The 10,510-nt window shown below is 30.9% G+C and overlaps 1 long non-coding RNA gene across 1 annotated transcript; it reads right to left on the reverse strand.

The window, feature by feature from the left end:
• Window positions 1-6,178: 6,178 nt before the first annotated feature.
• Window positions 6,179-9,453, reverse strand: LOC143059858 (uncharacterized). The gene is made up of 3 exons (XR_012973637.1): window positions 9,134-9,453; window positions 8,220-8,510; window positions 6,179-6,585 (listed from the first exon to the last, which is right to left on the reverse strand). It is a non-coding gene; the product is annotated as an uncharacterized LOC143059858 (long non-coding RNA).
• Between the last annotated feature and the right edge of the window lie 1,057 nt (window positions 9,454-10,510).

Raw genomic sequence — 10,510 nt, forward strand, 5'->3', positions numbered from 1 at the left:
TGAGAACATATGTAAATCCCGTCGTCATTAAATGATACATTTTGTATTTGAAGATTATAGTCACCTTCGTTTATATTACCAACAATTACAAGATTTTGCTTATTAGGTAAATCTGGATTGATCTCATCACCATCTGTATACTGAATGACTGAATGTTTACCGTTAGCCTTCACTTTGTCCCATGTCGACTTACTGTTTGGAAACAGTTTGCATTTAATAGTTACATCATCACCTTCTGATGCATATACAGTAACATTTTCAGTGTATACAGCTATAAAAAATGAAGAATTGAGTTTAAAATTAGATAAGTGTTTCACTTCCATTATCATTTTTTCAAATAACATTGTGGATAACAAGTTATATTTTTATGTTTTTCAAATTAGACGATATCCCCAAGGGTTTTACAATCAAATAATAATTTCATTAAGATCAATACTTTGTAAAGGTACAATCAACTGATTTTATTGGTGGTGGTGGGCAAACAAAGAATGGAAACATCTTATTTCATTTTATTTTAAACGGCTGTATCAGCAAATACAAATACGGTATATCTAAGCATTTTCGATGTAAAAAAAACAGTTAATCCGTGTAAACACAACAGAGGACCATATGTTTTTTATGTAGTATATTATTAAAATTGTTTTTGTTCACATCAAAAACAGAAAATTATCTATTATCTTGAAATCGCCAATCTTTATTAATTGTGATATATAATTGACCTTTGGTAGAGCACAACAATGCAAAACGGATTAAGAGAAATAGTAGTAATTTTGAAGTACCAGGTGCGAGTTTTGACAAATAAGGTCTCCACAGTAATGCTCGAGGCAAAAATGTATCGAAATACCTAAATATTAATACTGAATGATAATCATTATAATGCATGTTATTTCATTAAACTTAAATGTTTGTTTTTTATAACCGTTTATTTCATTGGATACTCGGCATTTGTTAATTTTCACTAAACCTTTCACCACCCTCCCCCTCCACATCCAAAGCAAGATGTGATAATATTAGCAACAGGTGCCAATACAAAACGCTGAGCCCGACGCTTGCCGATCAGGGACAACAAATGCAGCCGATGTTTTACCATTCTTATTTCTACATCATCTCCATCGTTTTGTTGTTATTAGTTATCTTTTAGTTATGACTTAATTTTTTGTTTACAATTTTCTTTGGTATTACATAGTGAACATTTGAAACACGAAGCATTCACAACTTCGTCTTGGGTGATATGTTTCCCCCTGTTTGTATATACCTTAACACCACAACCCAATTCAAGGGCAGTTTGTTTATAATCATGATAATATCATGAATATTGATAAGCAAAAAAGTAATTAATATTTTTTTCAATGCTAATACGAACACAACCATTCAATCTTTCTACATGCAGTTATAATACGTCCGAGTTACTATTCAGAATTCTCTAATTGGAAGTGTGGTCAACAAAAATGACAAATGTAGCAGAGTTCACCGTGACCATTTTTCTACATATAAGATACGTTGATAACCTTTCAAATAATTTTGTTCAGTGTTGAAATGATTACATCGAAGCTTTCTGTGAAATGTCATTAATGACGCAACAGAAATCAGACTTTTTTATTTAATTTAAACAAATAACGTAGTTTTGTAGAATTTAAGAATCAAATATAGGTGCACTGACAATCGCAAAAAACATTCAACGCTTGTAAATTTTGCTTTTAAATACAGTTGTGAATTTGTTGTGTTTTGTGAATTTCTCTTTTAGTGTGTAACTTTCTTTTAGCCATGGCTTTGTCAGATTTTGTTGACTTCTGAGTCTGAGTGTCCTATTGTTTTCTTTTTTGCAAGGCAAAACATGAGGAAGGCTTCAGTTACACAATTCTTTGCTAGGACGACCTATACTCATCAATTGCTTTGTTTTGAATTATATGACGGAAGTAAATAAGAAAATAAGTATATCTTGACTTTTGATATCAAGTAAATACAGATTGTTTTCATTACTAAACAAGACAAACAACACAACATGACGATAGACTTTTAAATAAGTGTCTTTGTTGGTCTTCCTTTAAATGTGTTTGTCAGTGACCTTATTGTTACAAAAACATATATTATTTGAATATGTAGTCATTCACTTAGAATAAATCTTTCATCTACTTACTTAGAAAATGCCGTACAGGAAATAAAAATATGCACATGCATAATATATGCATTTTCCTATCTACAATAAAAAGCAAATAGTCATGTGTCTATGATCTACCAAACAGTTACACTATACATTAGCTGCATCGTAATAATATCTGTCAAAATGTAGGTATATTGGTGAACATACTGAATGAAGGAAGCATTAATGGTAATGACAATTAAATTGTATGACAATTTATCGACAAAGATATATTCATAACGAAATACTACGTACCTTTTCATGAAAATTATTAACGGACTCATTTAATAACTTCCTGTCATTTCATTTTTTTTCAAATAAGAGGAAGGTTTGAAGATAATTAAACGGATATATCAATACAACTTTAAAAGGGAAATTATAATATCATACGAAACAATAGTATATAATTATAATAAAATGTAATTTAACTTGTTTCAAAATAAAGTTTGATTTTCATTATTTGAAAGGAGCCATTTAAGCGAATTATTTCTTTTAAGGGTCGTCACAGTAATCTATCTTGAACAGGTTAGCATACTTTCATTATTTCAATAATTTTTCTTATTCAAATTATTTCTTTAAAAGTTTTTGTCCATTATTTTGTTAAAATATCTGGACTTTATATAGGAAGTTAATATTTTTTTTTATAATGAATTTAAAAGCATCCCATTATTCAGTATCGGTGCAGGTAAACTTTGCTTTGCTGGTGTAGTTGTTGTGAACTAACTGCTGTTTTTATTGTGGGTTTTGTTTTGCGTTGTCTGCTCCTGTTGACCTCTCATCACCGTTCATAACGTGATCTCAAAAAAATTAGGGGATGAGATATCGATAAATTGAAATAAATCATATATAAAAAAGGAAACCATATTTTACTTAAAGGACATCATATATATTTGTTTAAAAAAGTTAATACCGAAAATATATTTTGAAAAAAAGGCTTCACAGAACATGATTTCAAAGAAGTTGTAAGACCTTTTGCTCAGTATAAGTATAAGTATAATTAAAATAGCTAAGAAAAACGTCAACTAGGCTGTAAATGCATGGCAAATTCGATAGTCGAAACACTTCAATTTTATAAAGTTAAAAACAACATATCAAACCATGCCTATACTAATAAGAGGCTAACTGATTTCTAAGGACATATTTCTTGTTCATTGAGATATAATAAACTTGAAACAATTATGTCTAACAGAAAATGAATATAAAATGTGATTTGAAATGTTTCAAAATCGTTTATCCATGATGTATTTACAAATAGTAATATTTTGCATCACAATCTCATTCTTCCGGAATGAAGATATTAAAGAATTAACGCTATCTTCAAACTAAAAAAGGATATTCCCTAATGTAATACCAAAAATTCAAACCTAAAATGTATGAGTAAATGCATATGTAACATTCGAAACTTATGAGTCGAAAACAAAAGACCAAAGAAGGCTGAAGTTTGCATTTCTATATGTTCTATCAACATGATCAATATAGACATTATGATTTCCAGTAGGAACTCGCTTTTTAGCTAAAACGGTGACACTTTTACTTAGAAGTGTCGTGAAAATAATTAACTTGAACGTTAAATAAATATGCACTTTTATTTTCTTCAACGCATACGGCTGTAATGCAAATTTTCAACATGCATTATTAATTTAAATCTGTACTACCTCTCGGGTGACTATCAAAATTCAGAATTATATTTTAACTCTCAAGTTATTTCTCAATACGATGAAACATATAGATCATTACTGGAAACCAGTTCGTGAACATAACTAAATATCTATAAATACTATATATCTCAAAAAAAAAAAGTGCAAACCAAAAGTGGCATAACAATAAAACATAACTTACTAGACAAAACACCTGGTTAATGTATTAAATGGGGTTAGGGATAAATTATCGAACAATTATTGACAAATTTATCGTCTTTAATAATAACCGTCTACAAGTTTGAATTAAATTACACTCATGTTTCATCGGAAAAGAGAAATGAAATATAACAAAAGGAATATTTAAAGTCGAAAACGAACTTGCAATGCTATGAACCAGAAAGCGTCCCAAATATTAAAACCAGTACACACCAAAACAAAAGATAAACATAAACGAAGGGTAACATGAACTCTATAACCGGGAAACACCTCAAGTTCTCGGGTTGGGCTAGAGTATCATTTGCTACGAGTGGCATCGGTCGTGTTGCTCATGTAAGTTCAAACCCGTGTATGTCTAATTTTCGGTCAGTAACTTTTTTTGTACAAAATAAGATAATTCTAGCAACAACCATCAGAGGACATTCATTGACTTCTGTTAAAATATGTATTCCATAACGGTCAATCAACTCCTGATAGCGTCCGTAACATTGTGAAAGAGATGATTTTAACTGCAGCACTTGGAACTCATAGTTTCATACTATCTTGTAAGCATCAAAACGCAATCAAAGATATTATTAAAGTTCAAATAATTCTTTTTAATGGTATATTTCATCTCAAGTTATCTTTTGACATTGACCGTTGCTACCTGTCAACTGAATTAAAAAATGAATACTTCTATCTGTTTTTTTTTGTTTGGGTAATATTCTAGATATCTGTCAAAACTCTTATTGAATTTTCAAACTAGAAGTTACAATTTGTAAATGCGTAACATGTGTATGTCTAACTTTGCTCTATCAGGTGTCGAAAGCATAATCGATAACTGATACCAACCGTAAATGGATCTTTTTAAACTCAACATGTCTAGACTTACACTTTTTTCCTCACATTTTTTTCTTTTGTAAATACATTTTAATTCTTTTCGAAGCATTTATCAGTTACTACAGCGAATGATAATACCCTGTACAAATAATTTCCCGAAAGACATATCTTAATAAACCATATCCCTAGAAGGTCCTAAGACATTTTAGATTACGATTCATTATCATCCATGAACGATAACTTGGCAATAGAGTTAAAGTTCTTGTTCTTGATTATGACATTTGGTTAAAATGACATCTTCAATGAAACTGTACAATAAAATTATGAAAAGATGGCTTTGGAATAATGATTTATGATGCATTTGGTACACTAAAATTTCAAAAAAAAATGCATTTTAGAGCTATAGAGCTACGACCGATAAAGTTATTACTACCATGGGTCAATATTCTGTCGATAGACTAAACAAGTATGTCTGGTCACGAGCATCCCCTAAAGAGACTGTAAAATGCATGTATAGAGCAATGACAGTTGTACTATTAACCAATGTGATATATAGACCTTTGCAAGTTTAAATAAAAGCGTTATTCACCTGAACTTCATAATGGCTTACGGTATGCATGTCCTTAGTTTGATGTTTATATGTGGTCTTGATAAACATAAATGGAAGTGCTTTGGGAAAACCAGGATTAGTTGTTAATTGATATTTAAGCAGGACATTAAAGTTATCTTTGGAAAACGAAGGAACTTTTTTATTATTAGTATTGTTACATCCAATGTACATGTTAAGGTGGATTGACCTTCACTTGTAACATAAACGTTTTTTTTTTTTTGTTATTGTATATTTGATTTCTCTCATTCATAAAATTGTACAAAATAACACCGTCTTGTAATTTAGGAGACTCAGAAGCCTGGTGGTTTAAGTAGTTCAACAATTGTATCACTAATCTGCTAACCTAAATTTGTTACTTCGAACCCCTACTAGGTAGGTGCACTCCAATCTTAATTAACAAAGATTGTCAGTTTTATCCTGAAGGTTAGTGGTTCTCTCCAGAAGTTACGGATCATTCTATTATAAAAAATAATAATACGAAATAGCCACTAATGCTCAAAGTGGCGTTTAACATTAATCAATCAATTTAACTTTTGATTATATTATTTAATTGAAATGGGTTTACAAAATCTTGATAAACGCAGTACAGATAAAAGATTTCAGTCCATGGTGCTATTACTGTCTTGGTTCAGGCTACGGTATCCTCTTGTATATAACAAGCCATGGCTTTGTGTAACTATCGATTGTAAAAGTAATGTGTTTTGAGGATGTTGTAGCTGCACTTGTCGGTGATATAATTGTGTTCTGGTAAATAGTTGGGATGATGCTACTGTATTGATGCATTTCGATAACTGAAGAAAGTACCGCCTGATATTCATGTTCATAACCATCACCAGGTCGTCCTATAAAAGAGCTTTCAGTAGAGCTTTCTCCGCCATCACTTGACGAGACAGCATTGCTTTCGTGATCATTATATACATTGTCATTGTTCTCTTGTTCAAAGCTATTTATTGGATCAACAATCACCATGTTATAATTGATTGTGCCAATTTCATCATATTGATCTCCTGGGGATATTTCCAACGTCGCAGTATATTTTCGTTTTCGCCTAAGTCGACAGCAGATATGTGAGCCAATAAAACATATAAGCATTCCACCGACAATGCCACCAATGATAAGTGAGCAGAACTCATTTGCAGCAATCGTTTTTAGCTGATACTCTGCAAAGAATTAAAGCTTTAAATAATATCATGTGTGATTCACTTGAATACAAGACTGTTGTTTATCGAATTATTAAATTGGTTTAAATACTCGAGATTTTGCTGGTCTTACATTTCCTCAAAATAAGACTGTTTTATTAGTATTACTGGTTGAAGGAAGAGTATTTGTTGAAGTTATTAACATTTTTGCAACAACAACAATACTATCTTGAATGGGACCATGAACAAATTGAAGCATACGCTATACGCGATTTATAGAAATACAATGATAATGTACAATCCATAGTTTAAATCCAAGTTAAAAAAAATCTTAAATACACAGTGTTGATTATATGTTGTAATTGTGGAACAAAGATTGAATTTTCTTATATATGAAAATGTATCTACCACAGTTATATCATGAACATATTATCCTGATTAAAAGTTATTGTAACATCTTACGTCATTTTTCCTTTAAAATTTTTACGTGATAATCTGCTTAATAGTTCGGTTTCTGAAAAACCATGGTTTAATATAAAGATTGATATGTATTCCATTAAGAATAATCATGACGTACTTTGTGCTTGCAAATTCATGTAGATAGGCAGAGCTTAGACGCACGAGGACAAGCATTTCTGAATGAACCGGCTGATTTTCGAAAAATTGACTGGATCGATTCTCGCGTGCACGTAATAAGCAGTGGGCTAGAACAACATTTCCCATTGTTTTTTTATTTGATAAAAAATAACCAGGCCACTTTTCAATGATGTTACAAAACATATACACCACGCCTTACTCGTTAACATATTTAAACGAACTCATCCTGCGGATTCGTCGTTTAAATATGTTAATTCGTAAATAGCGTGGTATATATAATACTTAAACCAGTATACATTGAACCATCGTAAAATAAACAAAGTAATGAAATTAACAGTAATGAAACGTTAATGTCAAACATGTCAGTCCTACAAATCAACAACGAGAGATACAAATTGTTTTGCATGAATTTATGAAGAATAAACGCATTGTATATACACAGTCAAATTGTACATAGAAGTTTCACAAAACAACAAATAGGAAAAAAGAACTAAATTGACACATTTGCATATGTCTATAGATATAGCGCGCTGACCCCAAACGGATTTCGTATATACAATAATAATTGTTTCAACCATATTCTAGTGAATCATTTAGACCCCAAATGATTATTCTTAAATTTGATAACTTATATCTCTTACTTGTAGAATTTTGCTAAGTCGACGATAAGTTATTAAGTTTTTGACTACAAGACGAAAATGACTTTCGACAAAAAAAAATCCGTAAAACATAGACACTTAATTAAACAGCAGTATAGTACAAACAATTACCTTTTCAAATCAAAGTTACCCCATCATATCTTATGATCTCGAATTGTCCATGGAATTACATATAATCTCGTACATAAGCTGACAATAAACTTGAAGATCTTAAAGAGTTTTCTACAATCGTCATCAGGAATTGTTGATATGATTAATTGAAATTAATTGTCTAACATTTGACGTGTTTGATAAATAAATATATGTATGTAAAATATGGTGCACATATATGTATAATACTATTATAAGGTTAAACCGCGTTGCAACAGACAAGCTGTATATTTCCGAATGTGTACTTACCAAATCTTCTTGATACTGTAATATTAGTTATATTACTATCTCCAATTTTGTTTCTAGAAAACATGCGCACAAAATACTGTTTAGTTGATATAAGATCATATAAAGAGTAATGCATTTTATTTCCCGATGCATCTTCTACTGGACCTGTGGTTGTCCATATTTCTTTATCATCAGCTCTATACTGTATGAAAAAATTCTGATTGAACCCGCCATTAAACTCAGACATCCATGATACTATAATGTGGTTTTCGTATTGAATCACTATCAGATTGGTAGGGGTTTGTGGTAGATCTAGATAATATATTATGAAAAGGTTACGACATAAATCAAAACATGAAATATTTTATACTTATTAACTGTATGAGTGAACCAGATTATTGCAGCTGAGGGCAAGAGTTGTTCCGAGGGGACAATCATCTAACAATGCCACGAATATCTAGTCAGTAACTATTTTGTCATACTGAAAAAGCCAACATATACAATATAAGTAGGGCTAAATCAACTATCGTAATATAAAAAGAAGAAACACAACGATACCATACTTTTGAACGTTTACTTTATATTCCGAATGATTGGTCTACGTCTTGCACTGACGTCAACCCTAGATACATTAAGTAAAACTCGACACCGCAACTCCCGTAGTATTATCAAGATCCCCAAATCCTGTATCTGCATTGAACATATATATAATATAACATATAATGACGCTTGTGATCAAAAAGTTTTATTTCGCTATGGAATATATTACAGGTGCATATTAAAAATGTTTAAGCAAACATTATAGTGACATTTTATGCCAAATTCTTTTTATTTGTTTTTGCACGCAGTTTAAATCACACTAACATATTACTTATTGTGAGTGAAAAGATGCACGGTTCATATATAACAAAATCACTTAACCAAGAAAGGATTACCTCCCGATTTGATGTAAACAATATACGTATTACAACCTTCATTGTTGCAAGCCTCTATTGTATAATTTCCAAAATGCTGCCTTGTCGCCAAACCCATATAAAAAACGACTTTAAATGCTGATACTGTTACATTGACGCCATGCAGAATATCCTGAGTATCAACTCTTTCCATTGTAATATTTGGTTGTAAATACTGATTATGATTTGATATATTCAGTTGTATATTACTAGTTCTAGTGAACAGCAATACTGTTATGTTGAGCTCACGTTCATATTGTCCATACTGCACCCGTTGGTTGTTTGTAACGAATATTGGCGGTACTGAACAAGAATGAAATAAGAACATGATTATATACTTGGATATGTTTATACTTATTTCTGCAACAATTTGCTGTTAAAAGAAAATATTAGGTTTAATATGTTGCTGCGTAAACATTAAAGCGACGGGCAAATTAAACTTTGTTTGTTGCGTCCTGGTTTACTGCCGTTAATTCATCGGATGTGTCCGCTGCTATTCTGTGGTTCACATGTTGTAATGTACTATTACATTATTTTATCTATGTATGTCTCTGTTTTGAGTGTACTTGTGTTTTATTCGTAACAACTTGTAAAAAAAAATGTTTAACCAATTTCTCTCAAGTTAACTTGATACTTATGTGAATTAAAAAAAATACTGCAAACGTAGCTCTGTCATATGCATGGTCATGGCGTTTTTAAGCTATTGTTTTCTTCACAATGGACTCAAATCTGACAATGTGAATTTTATGTGTATTAGAAAAGTAATTAAAAGATATGGCAACGGAATTAAACAAAATCTGGTGAGACTTCTGACAGTCATCATTTGTGTAACGAATTTATAAGGGAAAAAATCGCTGTTTCGTACCACATTGAAGAGTTATACATGTATACTATAAACAAGCGCTTCTTTTGTTTTTCTTCCTCATATCACATCCCATTTAATAAAATCAAGGGAATATCTTTTCATGCGAAAAAAATCTGAAAATGACCACAATAATAAGACCCTGTTCACACTATGACACTGAGATCGATATTAACTAGATCGATTCACTTGATTTCAATTTAAGCCCAATATAAACGCTTTAAAAAGACTTTTAATCGGTTCAAACTACGACACGAAAATAACCAATCATACTTTAAATGCTATAGGCTGACAATTCACGAAATCTTTGCAAACAGCAGTATTCAAATTTGTTCCTGTTATTGAATTGAAAAAAAATACTTTATTTTGTACTTGTAAGGTTGAGTATCAACAAATTAGATTGATTATATAACTATATGTATCATGTTTATACACAGTGTTTACATGGGTAAGTATGTCAGATTGATGTTTGATTACTTGAGGTGTAGACACAATGA

This window comes from Mytilus galloprovincialis, chromosome 14, assembly GCF_965363235.1.
Source record: "Mytilus galloprovincialis chromosome 14, xbMytGall1.hap1.1, whole genome shotgun sequence".
In the NCBI taxonomy this organism is placed as follows: Eukaryota; Metazoa; Mollusca; class Bivalvia; order Mytilida; family Mytilidae; genus Mytilus; species Mytilus galloprovincialis.